Genomic DNA, 15,728 nt, shown 5'->3' on the forward strand with positions numbered 1-15,728 from the left:
TATCTTGTACGTAACCTGGGGACTGCCTGTATTTTGCAATTTGGTGCTGTGTAAACACGAAAGCGTTTTTCAAAATAAGATCAAAATGACAACTTCCATAACTCAAATTGTGTATCGTATGTCAACCCTCTGTCTACGCTGTACCCTAAACTTAAAATAAGATGCTACATCAGGGCTCTGTCTTCACTACAGAGACAACGCTTTAGTCTAGAGAACACATCGGCTCTTCCAAACAATTTTTCGGAAGAGCAGACATGCTTTTTTGGCATCTCTGTGAACCTCATTTTATGAGGAAGAAGGGATGTTCCAAAAAAGGGTTTTTTTCCCCCCCAACACTTGGCCCAGTCTAGACAGGCCGAATGTCAGAAAAGCCTCTTCCACAAAAATTAGCGGAAAATGCTATGCAAATTGGGGATCGCAGTTTGGGTAGCTCTTTCCAGAAGAACAGTGTAGTGTAGACATAGCCTGAGCGTTGCACAGCACTGGTAGGAGACATGAGGTACAAAAGGGTCTAATGGCACCTTCAGCCTTTCAGAACAACCCCTTCCATCCACTGGGAACTGTCTGGAGTTAAGCCCACCCCAGGGTCAGCCTAAGGATTGCCTGTTCTGTAAAAGGTGCCTTGGAAATAAGAAAGCAGCTAATGTGACTTGAACCCACAACCTTTGAAGGTCTAGTTAGGCTCATACTAGGCATTATAACTTAGAAGTCCAACATGCTTTCCATTGCACCACAGAGCCTAACATGCTTCTAAGCTTGCTATCACCACTCTGCTTTGCAGCATGACAATTGCTGGGGGAAAAGAAAGGGGAGGCGAGTCTGTCTCTTTTGGGAGAGCAGGCAGGAGAATGTGACCTGGCTCCCTGCACCTGGGCCCTGCATTTTTCATCGCTTCAGAGACACTTGTTAGTGGAGGAATAAATCACATTCACATGAGTGTAGATTAGGAAACTTTATTGCTGTTGTTGTCATGGAAACTCCCCACAGACCTTCCCCTGGGCAGCCCACTCACATTGCACAGATTACTTCAAGGTCACGATGCTGTGTAGATGCATCCAGCCTGTTGAAGGCCACCTTCTTTCCTCTCCTCTCTCAGGCTGGATTTATACTGCAGGCTTTTTATGCAAGAGCAGATGTTCTTGTGCAAAAATCTGCAGAGCATCTACAGTGTACGCACGGTCTTGCGCAAGGAAATTTACAGTAAAGCGTCAGAAAACAGGGTTTCTTGCACAAGAGTTATTCCTCTCCCCATGAGGAATAAGCCCTCTTGCACAAGAACTTGTCCACAAGGAGGCAGTGTGGACAGGCAACTGGTTTCTTGCTCAAGAAAGCCCTAGAGCTAAAATGGCCATCAGAGCTTTCTTGCGCAGGAGAGCATCCACACTGTCATGGGCGCTCTTGCAGAAAAGCACTTCTCTTGTGTAAAAGGACATGGCAGTGTGGACGTGCTGTTGCACAAGATCTTTTGCACAAGAACTCTTGCACAAAACAGTTCTTGCACATGAAGCCTGCAGGGTAGATTGTAGCCAGAGGGATTTTGGGTTTGTTACCAGCACTGAGCTTTGTACAGTAGCCCAGGGAACATTGTGAAAAGTCAAAACCTTCCCACCCTGGGTGTCCCTGGCCAGCCAGTGAGTGGCAGAAAGATTCCCTGAAGTGCTGACTTTGTGTGGTTTAAGCAAATTCTGCAGAACATAGATGAGGTAGCTGAGTGGCTAAGGTGATGGATTGCTAATGCATTGTGCTCTGTATGCATGGGTTCAAATCCCATCCTAACTGGGTGTTTGCTGCCCTTTCTCTTGCTTCTCCCAGAAGTTCAGTGGCAACCCCTCCTGTACCCCTGCCTGCCCCAGCCCCCTCCCACTGCAGCCTGGGGAAAGGGGAAATCTCCACAGAGACACTCCCAGATGGGACCCTCAATCCCTTCTGCCCTCAAGGTGAAACCTCACAAAGGAGATGCCAGGCCATGGGGGCCTCTGAGATTGCCCCAGCCCTGCAGCCTGTCCTACCTGGCTGTTGCCATGGACCCTCTGTGAGGTCACTGCCTCCCAACCAATGAGCTGAGGTGCTGCAAAAGGTCCTTGTGATGTCACTGCTGCCTTGCAGGCTCATGTCCCTGGGCAGCCGCTTGACATGTCAGCTGCTCTCCCTGTGTTCCCCCAGTCACTCAGGGATGGTTCTGGGACTCAAACAGGGAACATCAGAGGCTGCTTATGGTGCCATATGCCCCCAAGGTCACTTTTTAAATGTCATGGCAAGCCAGGATCTATCCTGTCCGTTCCCCAAGACCCCACCCCTTTGTTAAGCCCCTGCCCTGTCCAAACCTTTCCATGGACTATCCATTGCTAATGGACACTCATCACTAATGACATAATTACAACCGAGACATTTTGCTAGGGCTGCAGCTGGGGAGAAATAATTAAACAGATTAAGCGTTTGAACTGTCTCATGTTAGTTGATCAAACTTTGTGTTAAATAAAGGAAAACATTACGGCCAGCACAAAACATTTCAGTGTTGCTTTATTTATGGCAGGGGTGGGGAATGTTTTTTGGGTCAGGGGCCACTGATTCACAGAAAAAGCAGGGGCCACAAAAGTGAGAAACAAAAAAACTCTTTCAAAGGCTCCCAGCCCTCTCTGATGTGGCCCCCAACTTAGACACCTCACACCTCTGGTGTTCCAGCCCTCATGGCGTGAGGGGAAGGGACAGGGAGGACTGAGGTTCAGATTTACTTTTCTGGGGTTCCAGAGCCAATGGATTTTGTGGACCCGCTCAGGCTCTGGGTTGGGGACAACTCTGAGGGGTTCAGTGGCCCAGGTTCCCTCTAAGTTGTGCGGCAGCTCAGCCCAGCAGCTGCTTAATGACCCCCCCCCCCCCCCAGCCAGGGGCTCAGGACTCTGTGCGTGGAGCTGCCTGCCCGGAGGAAAGACACTTCCCCCTCAGCTACAGCAGCAGCTAAACTCTCCCAGCCAGCTGGACCCTCCTGCCAGTCAGGTCTCACTGCCCATTCTCTTCCCCCCCCCATTGGCAGCCACTCGGCCCACAGGACACAGCCGCACAAGTGGCCCTTTCAGAAAGGAGCCTCGGGCAGCAGCAGGGATGTTGTGGGCTCTGGAGCAAGGTGTGTGGGGCAGGATAGTGGTTTATAGGTTAGGGAATTAGCTCAAGTAACAGAGCACTTGCTTAGTATGTATGAGGTAGTGGGATCAATACCTGTATTTTCCAGGATTAGTGGAATCCCCACTTTCCTGTTCACAGGCAGAGCCAGCTGGGGGGGCTAAAGGTTGCCAGTGGCCCCTTGGTCTCTCCAAAAGCCAGCCCCACTGAGGCAGAAAGCTGCTGGGCCATGTCCTGGAGACAATTTGCAGGTGGAGCAGAATTCCCCATTGGAAAAGTGCTGCCTTTGTTCCATGGGCTGTGCTGTGTGGAACAAAACCCACGTCCAGCTGGGGAGGAATGGTGGCAATCCATCTTCTGGTGTTTGATTTAGCAAGTCCAACTAAGACTCACCAAATCAAACTCAGAGGGACAGGGCTCCCCCACCAGCTTCCAGCACTTCTGCTCTTTGCTCCCTTTGGCTTCCTGCTGGGGGGCACCGCTAAGCTGAACTGGAGGAAGTTGCCTCCAGCTACATACGGAAGGATGGTGGAAAGAGGAGACACATTGGCCAGACACCACTGGGGGCTGCCTCCCTCCCTCTGCTCTGCCCTCTGACAAGGAGGGACAGTTCCAGCAGTGTCGGGGGGGGGGGAAAGAAGATGGGGATTTTATCATCTTCACCCCCACACACCCTGCCTGGAGCACTCATAGCTTGTGACTCCCCTTCAGCCACCTATCTGGGGCAGGGCCTGTAGGACTCTCCAGGGCTCCTCCCCAAGGGCCCTAAATCAGTCTGAGGGTAGAAGGTCCTGCCCCCATCCCAGCTCCACTGCCAAGCCCTCAAGGGAGAAACGGCCCAGTGCTCGGGTTTGTCTTACCATTTTAACATGCTGAGCCACAGGGTTTGATTTGGTGGGTCTGGGCTTCAAGCCCCTGTTTGCACTGCCACCAGCACATTAGCTACGTTGGATTATCTCCCCATTTCTCCCTCTGCCCGAGGGAGCCTGGAACGGGCAGATGTGAAGAGTTGGGCTTTGGGTATGTGCATCTGGGTGAGCCACAAATTCGATGCCACATTCGCAGGACCGTGAATTCAGGTGAATTGGAACCTTAAGAAGCCAGCTGGGCTGAGTGACCTGCTGTGAGCAGAACCTACTGGGCTGGGTGCCACTCCGGCTTTCAGGCCAAAGGGGACTGTGTTAATGCCACAGTGAAAGTAAAGGCAGGAATAGGCCAATCTCATTCCTGGAGCCCCTGGGCAGTGAGAACAAGCCCTTTGGCTCAAACCAAAGAACCAAGCACAGGCCTTACGAACCCTGTGGTAGCGAGTGTTGAATTTGTAACAAGGAGCCTCTTTCTCCCAAGTGTTCATTTGGCATCATAATTTCATATGGAAACTACTCTGCATTGCTGCACAAGTGACACTACTTCCACCCGCTACTGTGCAGTACCTGGAGGATTTGCGGTAGGCAGCAAGACAGAGTCCTCAGTTGCCTCTACATCATCTCAAAAGGGTTCTCTGTGTGGCCCACCAGACTGTTTCCTATTGTCCACGGACAAGAGTAACCAGATTCCAGCACAATTACACGTCCCACAGGTGGGGGCTGGTTTGATGCTGAATCCTATGGATCAACTATGAGACCCCCACATTCTCCCTGAGCTCTGGAAGCCAGGTTTACAGGTTGAATTCTGTGTGGCAGGTGTCTTCAGGGGGAAAAAAAAGAGAGAGAAAAAGAAGCCTTGCATCTCCCTGGTGGTCTAGTGGCTTGAATTCAGCACTTTCCCTGCTGTGGCCTGGGTTTGATTCCCAGCCATGGAGAACAAACTCATCTATTCCAATGCAAACTAGCAAGTCTTCCCTCTTCTTTAGTGGGTGATGTTACACCACCTGTGACACAATGGTGGCTCATGACTGTACCCCTTCCAACCTCACCCAGACAACACCTGTCATTGACACAGGCCTTTCAGAAAGGGCAGAGTTCTGTGATGCAAACTGCCCTTCTCCTCTCACATGGGGGAAGCTCTGTGGTGCACTAGCCCAGCACAAGTCAGATTGGCATAAGATCCATTGGCTCAGTTTGGTTGTTGAAGGAGACAACACAGAACTGGCTCCAGCCCCCACTCAGTAACCTGGGGAAATGACACATTGGCCCTGGCACCTTGGAGAGGCAACGATTCCCCACTGGCCAGGGCAGAGCCTCCCTTTGACACAGTCATGCAGCCTTCTCCCCCTGGTCCTGCCTGCCTCTTTCCCCTTCTTGGGGCTCTCAGGGTATGTCTGCATTACAGAGGTTTGTCGGAAAAACAGCCATTTTGCCCGACAAAACTTGAGGAACATCCACACTGCAACTGTGTTCTTCTGCAAGAAAATTGAAAGGTTAGAGGGGCTTTTCTGGCATTGGTAATCATTCTACGAGGAAGAAACCTTTTTGTGACAGAGCGCTTTCAGAAAAAGACGTGTGCAGTGGGGGAAGAAAGTTCTTTCGGAAGAGGAGGAAAGGGGAAAAAGCACAGCTACCCTGGTGACTGCTCTGTCCTTAGTAATCACAACTGAAATGCGATATAGCATCCATCAACGTGGACTCTCTCTGTTGAAAAAGCAGATCGCTTTTTCGATGCACTTTTGCAGTGTGGATGTTCTCTTCTGGAAGAATTGGTTTTTTGGAAGATCCCTTCTGAAAAAAGCTTCTTCCAAAATAAGCCTGTAGTCGAGATGGAGCCTCAGGATTCATCTACAAAGCACACATGTCAAAAAACACTATTTTGAAAAAAAAATTCAATTGCTTGTTTTGAAACAGCACATCCATACTACAGGTAAGCCTCAAAATTAGTCCAAGGAAGGCTCCCTAATGTGGATGTGCTACCTCGACTTAGAGCTATAGGAAGCATTGGGGAGTAATTACTTTCAACGGCCCTGGGCAGGAGCTATTTCCAAATAGCAGCAGTGAAGGATCCACAGCACGGCTGTTTTGAAATAGCTATTTTGAAAGCGGCATTATTCCTCGTGCAATGACGTTTACAGGTTTGGAAATAAGCTATGGATGGCTTTTGGGGAGAGCAAGTAGGAAGAGGGCGGGCCACTGGAGGCAGTTGGTGCTCTGGCTGGCTCTTCTGTGAAAAGGAAAAAAGGGAACTCCCCCCATGAGTGGAGAACAGGGATATCAACCCCCCTGCTTCTTATATGCAGAGCAAGCACTTTACCACTTATGCTGATTCCCCAGCTCTACGACAGCAAAGTTTTTTGGGGACACTCAACTCCTCTACAGTGCCCCCTGTCTTCTAGGTTGGTGTTTCTCAACCAGTGGTATGAGTACCCTCAGAGGTACTTGAGAGAAATTTTTTTTTGGGGGGGGGGGGGAGATGCCTTAACACAACTGAAATCTGGAAAAAACTGAATTTTTGTTTTAAATTTTCCAGCACTTTATTATTTTTGTACTTTTTACACCCAAAAAGTTCATCACCAGCCCAGCTACAATAAAGTTGATTAAACAAATGTGTTGCAATGGTAGAAAAATTGTGTATGTGTCTGAAAACTATAGCTACTGGGGGGCACTCATAATTTTTTTGAGAAAGGGGATACTTACAATTTTTTTAAAAAAAGGGGTACATTATAAAAAAAGGTTGAGAAACACTGTTCTAGGTCAGTTAGTTGAGGAAAAGGAGAAGGCTCCAAGGAGTCTCCTTCTCACACTCGTGCTTGGGACCCTCATTCTCTCTCTGGCCTCAAGGGCAGATCTCCAGAAGGAGACTCCCTGTAGCAAATTCATGGGAGATCTCTGAGATGGCCCCTGCCCTGCAGCCTGTCCCACCTGGTCATTGTTATGGACTCCGTGGCTATGTCTACACTGGCAGGTTCTTGCACAAGGAACCCAACGCAGTGCTTTACCACTCTTACTAGGGAAATAGCTTCTCCAACTGCGACCTCCTCACTGCAACTTGAGACCATTGCTCCTTGTACTGCCATCTGTCACCACAACAGCCTCTTCAGATCCTCCCTATAAGTAGTTACAGGCTGCTATCAAATCCCCCCTCACTCTTCTCTTCTCTTCCCCAGACTAAACAAGCCCTTCTCACTTGTGTGCAGCCCTGAACTGATTTCTCTGTGGGTCAGAAGCCCCCCAACCCAAAAAATGTTCCCCACCCCTGAACTGAAGGGAAGCCAGGAGTGCAACGTGTCACTCAGAAGTACCCATAGAACACCCTGATCGCAGGTACCATGGTGTAAGGAGCAGCTTTCAGGACTCTGAATTCTACAAGCTGAGTTCATATCTCAGTAGGACCTGATGGTAAAATGTTAATTTGCTGCAAATCCTTGGGAATCAAAGGTTTTGGCTTCCTTGTCATTAAATGCCCCAGAGTGTGTCTTTGCCCCCTGCTGGGTAACTGGTGCCCAGTAGAGTTAGGTGTTTGGTCCGGCTGGGTCAGTGAAAGGGGCGGGGTCAATTGATAATTGTCTGCTCTGAGGATTCCCTCCGGGGCAATGGAATTGGCTGCTGTCAGGAGACAGGATCCTGGGCTAGATGGAACTTTGGGCTGACCCAGTCTGGCTGTTCTGTTTGCTTTCTGGTCTTGTCCCCTCTGGGCCAGGAAGAACGGGTCTGCACAAGAGGGATTTTTTGCGCAAGAAGAAGCAGTGTAGACAGCGCCTTCTTGTGCAAAAGCCCATGCTGCAAAAATGGTGGCTTATTAGGTATGCAAATGAGACATGACAATATTTATCCCTGCACCTCATTTGCATATCTGATTGCACAACAATACGCAGTGTAGACGTAGCCCAACTGATTTCATGCAGGATCAGTCTGACCTTCCTGGTCTTATGTAGACCAAGCCCAAAAGTGCGGCCCAAGAAACATGACTGGCAGTGAGTACCCACATTCTTCTTGTCAATTACAGTGCAGGGCTTATGGACTTAAGGCAACCACCTTCATCACTTGGGCTGGAGGGAAAAAGAGCTGGCATCAAACCAGCAATCTAAGGACACTTGCCAAGCACACACTACAGTCCTCCGCTCTGCCAGCTGAACTATCAAAGGGGGCATGAGCATTATTGGTATGTCCAGGTTGGCCCTTCTACAAGTGCCAGGGCAAGTGCTCCCTCAAATGGACAGCATCACAGACGAGGGGCTGAAGAACCCAGCAGTACAGGGGTTGTCACAGGTACTTCACGTGCAGATGGACCCCCCTACGCAAAACCTGAGCTAGATCCATCCCTGTCGCAGCAAAAGGAAGAAAGTGGGGTTCTTCTCATGTGACTGTTTTGTCCCAGAGTCTCTAGGGAAACAGGAGGGACAGACCACAAAAAACAAACCACTTGAGTGAACCTTGGTCCAGCCTCTCACTTGTGCTGCTCGCTCTCCCAGACAGTTCCTACGCCCAAGGCAATAGCTCCACAATCGACATATGTTCATAGAATCATAGAATCATAGGACTGGAAGGGACCTCGAGAGGTCATCAAGTCCAGCCCCCCGCCCTCAAGGCAGGTCCAAGCTCCATCTACACCATCCCTTACAGATGTCTATCTAACCTGTTCTTAAATATCTCCAGAGAGGGAGATTCCACCACCTCCCTTGGCAATTTATTCCAATATTTGACCACCCTGACAGTTAGGAATTTTTTCCTAATGTCCAATCTAAACCTCCCCTGCTGCACTTTAAGCCCATTACTCCTTGTCCTGTCCTCAGAAACCAAGAGGAACAAATTTTCTCCTTCCTCCTTGTGATACCCTTTTAGATATTTGAAAACCGCTATCATGTCCCCCCTTAATCTTCTTTTTTCCAAACTAAACAAGCCCAGTTCACGAAGCCTGGCTTCATAGGTCATGTTCTCTAGACCTTTAATCATTCTTGTCGCTCTTCTCTGTACCCTTTCCAATTTCTCCACATCTTTCTTGAAATGTGGCGCCCAGAACTGGACACAGTACTCCAGCTGAGGCATAACTAGTGCAGAGTAGAGCGGCAGAATGACTTCACGAGTTTTGCTTACAACACACCTGTTGATACAACCTAGAATCATATTTGCTTTTTTTGCAACAGCATCACACTGTTGACTCATATTCAACTTGTGGTCCACTATGACCCCTAGATCCCTTTCCGCCATGCTCCTTCCTAGACAGTCGCTTCCCATCTTGTATGTATGGAACTGATTGTTCCTTCCTAAGTGGAGCACTTTGCATTTCTCTTTATTAAACCTCATCCTGTTTACCTCTGACCATTTCTCTAACTTGCTAAGGTCATTTTGAATTATGTCCCTATCCTCCAAAGAAGTCGCAACCCCACCCAGTTTGGTATCATCTGCAAACTTAATAAGCGTACTCTCTATCCCAATATCTACATCGTTGATGAAGATATTGAACAGTACGGGTCCCAAAACAGACCCTTGAGGAACTCCACTTGTTATCCCTTTCCAGCAGGATTTAGAACCATTAACAACGACTCTCTGACTACGGTTATCCAGCCAATTATGCACCCACCTTATTGTGGCCCTATCTAAGTTATATTTGCCTAGTTTATCAATAAGAATATCACGCGAGACCGTATCAAATGCCTTACTAAAGTCTAGGTATAGGACATCCACTGCTTCTCCCTTATCCACAAGGCTTGTTATTTTATCAAAGAAAGCTATCAGATTAGTTTGGCATGACTTGTTCTTCACAAACCCATGCTGGCTATTCCCTATCACTTTATTACCTTCCAAGTGTTTGCATTTCTAGCCAGCCTGGCAGGTTCCACAGACCCAGCCTCAAGACCAAGTACCAGGGGGCATTAGACACCCAGCAGGGAACACAACATTTTATTTTTTCACCAGCCTGAGGACAAAGAAGCCAAAGCACATGGAGTAGGAGAGTTTTGTAGCAACCAGCCCAGGAAGGTCCCACTAAGAGTTGAACTCAGATTGCAGGGTTCAGAGCCCTGAGTGCTACCCATTACACCATGGGACCTACAGATGCTATTTTTGATGGACACCTATGACTCTCAGCTCTCAGGCTGCCTCTGCTCTCCTGGCTTCCTTCCAGCTGCCCCATCCCAGCTGCTTGTTTATTTTTTGTTTTTATTTCAATACCAGCTCTAGTAGAAGCCGCGTGACACTCTCCCCTCCCCCATCATGGCATGCAAAGGTCGCTGCCCCCAACCAGACTCTGAAATGGCCCCCTGCTTCCCCCATGGCCCCATGGGGCTGACAGGAAAGAAACTGGAGCCAGGGGAAGCAGGAGGCACGAAGAGCCCCAGTCTACACAGATCCTTCTTGCGCAAAAGGTTCTTGTGCAAAAACAGACCCCCAATAATTATTCAAATGAGCATGGCAATATGTTAATCTGTGCTTCATTTGCATAAGTTTTTGCAGAAGGGAGCTGCAGTATGGAGATAGCCTAGGTGGTAGAGAGCCATGAAGTAACATAGACTCAGGAAAAATCCCTGGGCTGCAATCCTTAGTTACACACAATAAGAATAATTCACCAGCTCAGATGTGATTTCTAAACTGCCAAACAAGGAAAATAATAAAACCTAGTGAACTAAATAGACTTTTCCCTGCTCACACATTTCAAGAAGTCCAATTCCAAGCAAGCCAAGACTGTGTGGCCTAAAGGATAATGCATCTGATTTTGGATCAGAAGAGTGAGTGGTTGAGTCCTTTTGCACTTGCATTTACTTGGCTTTGTCTGTGCTTGCAGGATTGGAAAGGTCCTCTGGAACAAGATGGCTTTTCTGTAGCCCTAATGGAAGGCCTGTAGCTATTCAGTAGGTCTAAACCCGTGGTCCCCAACACGGTGCCCGTGGGCACCATGGCGCCCGCGGGGGCATTTCTCTGCGCCCGCCAAGTGCTCAGGGCTGGCCTGGCCCCGGGCACGTGGCGCATGCGCTGCCGGAGCCGGCCGGGTGCGTGGCGCACGGTGAGTTCCGCCCCGGGGGTGCCGCGGATTCATGCCCCGCGGCGCATGGGGGGGGGAGAAAGCGCTAGCGTCGGCCCTGGGCGCGCAGCGCTTGGGGGAGAGAGAGCCAGCACCGGCCCCGGGCGCGCGGTGCTTGGGGACGTGTGGGGGGGAGAGAGAGCGCCGGCCCCGGGCGTGCAGCGCTTGGGGGAGGGGGGGGAGAGAGCGCCGGCCCCAGGCGCGCGGCGCTTGGGGGAGGGAAGGGGGGGGAGAGAGCGCCGGCCCCGGGCGCGCGGCGCTTGAGGGGAGAGCGCCGGCCCCAGAATGTGGCTATGGGGGGGCCTCGCCCCCCCGGGCACCCGGCGGGCGAACGGCCACGCCCCCTGGCACCCGGCAACCCCAAATGGTTGGGGACCACTGGTCTAAACTAAAGCTTTCATCTGCTGCCAGACTGAAGAGCAGCTAAATCAAAGCCAGAGGGCTCTTGCTGTTTGCTACCAGCCTACTTCCACTGTGAGGGCACCACCAAGCTCAAATGACCTTAAAACCAACTCCAGATACAGTTGGGGGGATGGTGGAAAGAAGAGACACATTGGCCTGGCAACAAGGCACCACTGGGAATTGAACCCAGGATCTTCTACTTAAAAGACAGGTGCCTTAGCCAACTAAGCCATGGTGTCCTCCTTGAAAACAGCCCCAAAAGCTGTTCTACTTTATGGTCCCAGACACCCCCTTCCCATTCCAAAGTGCAGCCGTCACAGCCGGACTGAGGGGTGGGCGAGCCAGGCAGCTGCCTGGGGCACCAACTGATGAGGGGCACCTGATGGCAGCTGTAAGGGGCACGCCGCATCCCTTATAGCTGCCATCAGGCGCTGCGTGCCCGGTTCCCGCAGTGCCGGCCCCCTCCCCCCTCCCCGCGGTACCAACCAGCAGCGCCCTTCCCCCCATGGCCACGGAGCCCTGCATGGCCTGGCGCGCACGCCAACAGCAATGGCCGGGCCAGGCTGGGCAGTGCATGTGCCCTGCGCCCCGGGGGAAGGCCTGCGCACCCTGTGGGGGTCCGCACATGCACCGTGCGCCTGGGGGCGGCGCCAGGCACCCAGGCCCGGGTCACCAAAATGGCTCGGGCCAGCCCTGGCAGCCATTCCCCTCCAGCTCTTGCCATGACTCAAGGCCTGCACAGCCCAAGACATTTGACTGGCAGCTGGTACCCAAAAGCTTTTTGTCAATTGTAGCTCCAGGCCCCAAAGGGACAGACCCAAGGCAGCCGCCTGGTCCTATGGCCGGGCCTGCCGCCAGGGGGAGGGAGAAGAATCTCTCCTTTCAGCAAGAGCCCCCCGAAGGGGACGGCCTCCCAGGGGAGGGGCAGGAGAACCCAGCAGCACAGGGGTGTCACAGGCACTTCACGCACAGAAGGGCCCTTGAGTGATCCAGGCAGAAACGCCGCATCTCGCTCCCTGCAGCTCCCCTTGCTGCCCTGGCAGGGGCTGAGCCTTCTCGCACTGTCCTGGGCCTGGCATCCCTCCCCCGCCCGGCACCATAGAAAGCCCCTTGGAGTGAGCCTAGGCAAGCTCTGAGAGGCTTGTGCCTTGGCCTCCTCTGCCCTTGGTGCCGGCTCTCCCGGCTGCCCCTGAGCGCTGCTGGCCAAAGGAGGCAGCAATGCCAGAGAGGGGGGAGGAGCAAGTCCCGCTAAGGCCGACAGCTCGGGCTTAAGCCTCCAGCCCCAGCATGAAACCTTCAGCTGGACCTGTGTCGTTCCTTCCTGACCCCGCATAAGCTCACAGGGGGAATGTGCCCCATGTTCCATCCCTGCACAAGGCCTGGGCAGGCGGGCTCAGCCCTCGAGCAGCCCACAGGGCCTGTGAGGGATGGACTGAGAGCAGGGCCCCACTGACATGCCCCCGTCCTGCCCCACTGGCCTGCGTGCGGGGTTGGCACGGGACAGGCAGGAACGGCAACCGGGGAGAAAGCAGCTTGGACAGACGGGCGAGTCTCACTTGCTGACCAGACTCCCAGGCCCTGAGCTCTGGGGCCAGCCCGAGGGGGAGGGCGTGAAGAAATTCCGGGGGGGGGGGGGAGGAGGAAGAGGTGACCCAGCCCTCTCCCCATCAAGCTTTTTTCTTTTTTGCTCAACAAGTTTTGCTGTTATTTGGGGGAAGGGGGGCATGAGGGTTTTTCAAAAATCAAAAAGGGGGGGTGATGCTGAAAAGTTTGGGAACCACTGCAAGGGGACAACCCAGCAGGGACTCAAAGTGAGTGCTCCAGGTGAGGTTTGAACTCACAACCTCAGCATGTCTCCTACAAGTACTGCCTTATAAGTACTGTGCGCTGACCCATTGCGCCACTGGAGCAGATATTTAAAGCATTTCTTCAAAGTCCTTAGATTGAAAAAGTCAAGAAGCACAAAGTGGAATTGAAGTTTCTGCTTGTGCTCTTGTTCTTTCTTTTCACAGGCAGAGCCAGGGGGCTCCGTGCATCCAGAGACCCCTCCCTCTTCCTCCCTGGTCTCTGAAATAACCCTCCCTAGTGGGGCACAAAGCTGCTGGGAGTGGTGGAGGCTGGAGCACTAGAGATGAGTTGCACGTGGGTTAGTGCTCCCTTTGCACATGAGAGGTAGCAGGATTCACTCCCATCTTCTCCCACCTGCTCGCTGGTGCTGAGGGGCCGGCTCCTTTCCTGCTGCCCCAACTCTTATTCCCACAATGCACTTTGTTCAGGGACCATTGGTCTTTGTTCCAAGGCATGTGGCTGGGAGCCAGGACCCTTCCCAAAGTATACAACTCCCCCGCCCCCCGTTCTGCTCACACTCTCTGGCTGCCTCCAGCATGGGCTGAGCTCAGGGGTCAGATGGGCGACCTGCCCTGACGCTGTGATGGCATCAGTCACCTGAGCACAAGTCTGCTCACAAAGCTCTAATGGGCTTCAGACAAGCAAAACCCCCCTTAGTGAACCTCAGGACAAGGAAGCAAAAAAGCCTGGAGCACAAGGACCTCCCAGCAACTGCCCCAGCCCGTCCCACTGAGATTTAAACTCAGATTGGAGGATTCAGAGTCATTAGTGCTGCCCCTTACACCATGGGACCTAGACAGAAGGTCTGGGGTAGACACCTGGGACACTCAGGTCTCAGACTGGCCTCTGCTCTCCTGGCTTTCCTCCGGCTCCTTCATCTCTCAGGACTGTCTGGCTACGTCTACACGGCACATTGATTTTGGAATAAGCTCTTCTGGAACAGTTTATTTGAAAATAGCACGTCTACACTGCAGGGAAACCTCAAAATGAGTCCGAGGAGGCTTCCCTAATGTAGACGTGTTACCTTGATTTAGAAGAGGCCCACGTTGAATAACTTAGAATGGCCCTGGGGAGGGGCTATTTTGAAACAGCAGAAGTAGAGCATGTACACAGGCCTCATTTTGAAATAGCTGTTTCAGAATAGGCATTTTTCTGCATACAGTGAGGTCTACAGAAGTTGGAATCAGCCATCCGTTATTTCAGAGTTATTTCAAACTAACGGAATTGCTGTGTAGACTCTTGCATTGTTATTTTGGAATAACGGCCATTGTTCCAAAAGAACTTTTCCGTGTGGACAAAACCTGGCCTGCCCCACTTCTGCTGCTTTCAGGAAAACTCCTTGCTAGGACCAGTCACAATCTAGGGTCAGTGAGGGTCCATCTCAGCTGAGATGTGTGTTACACAAAAGTCTCTTGTTCACTACCCACTTCTCAATACTGGCTGTAGACACTGCTCTCGCATGGAGGTGTAGCTCAGTGGCAGAGTATTTGACTATAGATCAAGTGGTCCTTGGTTCAAATCCAAGTGCCCTCTGTGAGAGTGTTGATTCAATGAAGACATTTACCTTTCTTGGATTTCCATTGTATGTGAACTGTTTAAATCTGTGGTCACCAACAGGTTGATGGCAAGGCCTTGAGCAGTGGCTTGCAAGGTGTCCTGTCTGCCCTGCCCCCATTTTCCTCCCACCCCCAAGAAGCTCCACTACTTACCTCCAGTGAAAATGGAGGTAGTGTGGGCTTCCTGGGGATGGACAGAAGTCCTGAAGCTCAGTGCCACTTTGGGAGATTCCAGAAGTGCACTGGCTGCTCTGCTGGGTGTACTGCAGGAGGGAGCATGGGCTCCCTGTGTGATGGCGTGTTGGGGTTCCCCAGTCTCCTGCAGCCCCGGAATGGCAGGAACAGACTTCACCAGCCAGTAGAATACAGGTGGTTTATTGCTTCTCCATGATACAGCACAGCACAGATGTAATCTAGTTACAGGAACTGGGGGCTAAGAGGCCTCAGTGCCCCCCTTGAGATAGGGGAATCCCAGCCCCCTCCCCAGCTCCTTCTCCCCTGCTTTCCAGCCAGGAACTAACTCCTGCTCTTCAAGCCCTGCCCCCTGCCAGGGCAGCATTCCACCTCCCTTTGTTTCTCCCCATGGGGGGTAGGCTGGTTCAATGGGTATGGAGTCACCTTTGCATAATGTTTTCCCTGCTGGGTCTTGCTCCAGACAGCAGAGGTCACCGCAGCCCAGCAAGTAGTGTGACCCCACTACGTCACACCCTGCACTGCACAGGAGGGGTGAGTCAACCCTGCAGGAGGCAGGCAGGAGGCTTCCCTGCACTGGGGGGTTGGCCCCAGGGCAGGCAAGCACTGGTTTCCCTGGGGGGGAGAATCCTTGGAGAAAGGAGATGTAGGGGACTCTCTGCCTACACTGCCTCCTCAGCTGCAGAACTCTGTTCCCCCACAAAATGTATAATTATAAATGCTTCA

The 15,728-nt window shown here is 51.8% G+C and overlaps 1 protein-coding gene and 2 non-coding genes across 4 annotated transcripts in view; 2 read left to right on the forward strand and 1 right to left on the reverse strand.

The window, feature by feature from the left end:
- The window catches only part of LOC149522394 (zinc finger protein RFP-like), a 97,392-nt gene that overhangs the window by 27,267 nt on the left and 54,397 nt on the right, over positions 1 to 15,728 (forward strand). The gene's annotated exons all lie outside the window — the stretch shown is intronic.
- TRNAI-UAU (transfer RNA isoleucine (anticodon UAU)) lies at positions 13,223 to 13,316 on the reverse strand. Its single transcript has 2 exons — positions 13,279 to 13,316; positions 13,223 to 13,258 (listed from the first exon to the last, which is right to left on the reverse strand). It is a non-coding gene; the product is annotated as a tRNA-Ile (tRNA).
- Positions 14,716 to 14,787, forward strand: TRNAY-AUA (transfer RNA tyrosine (anticodon AUA)). The gene has a single exon. It is a non-coding gene; the product is annotated as a tRNA-Tyr (tRNA).

The sequence above is a fragment of the Pelodiscus sinensis genome, chromosome 19, assembly GCF_052426305.1.
Source record: "Pelodiscus sinensis isolate ZL-2025 chromosome 19, ASM5242630v1, whole genome shotgun sequence".
Lineage (NCBI taxonomy): Eukaryota > Metazoa > Chordata > Testudines > Trionychidae > Pelodiscus > Pelodiscus sinensis.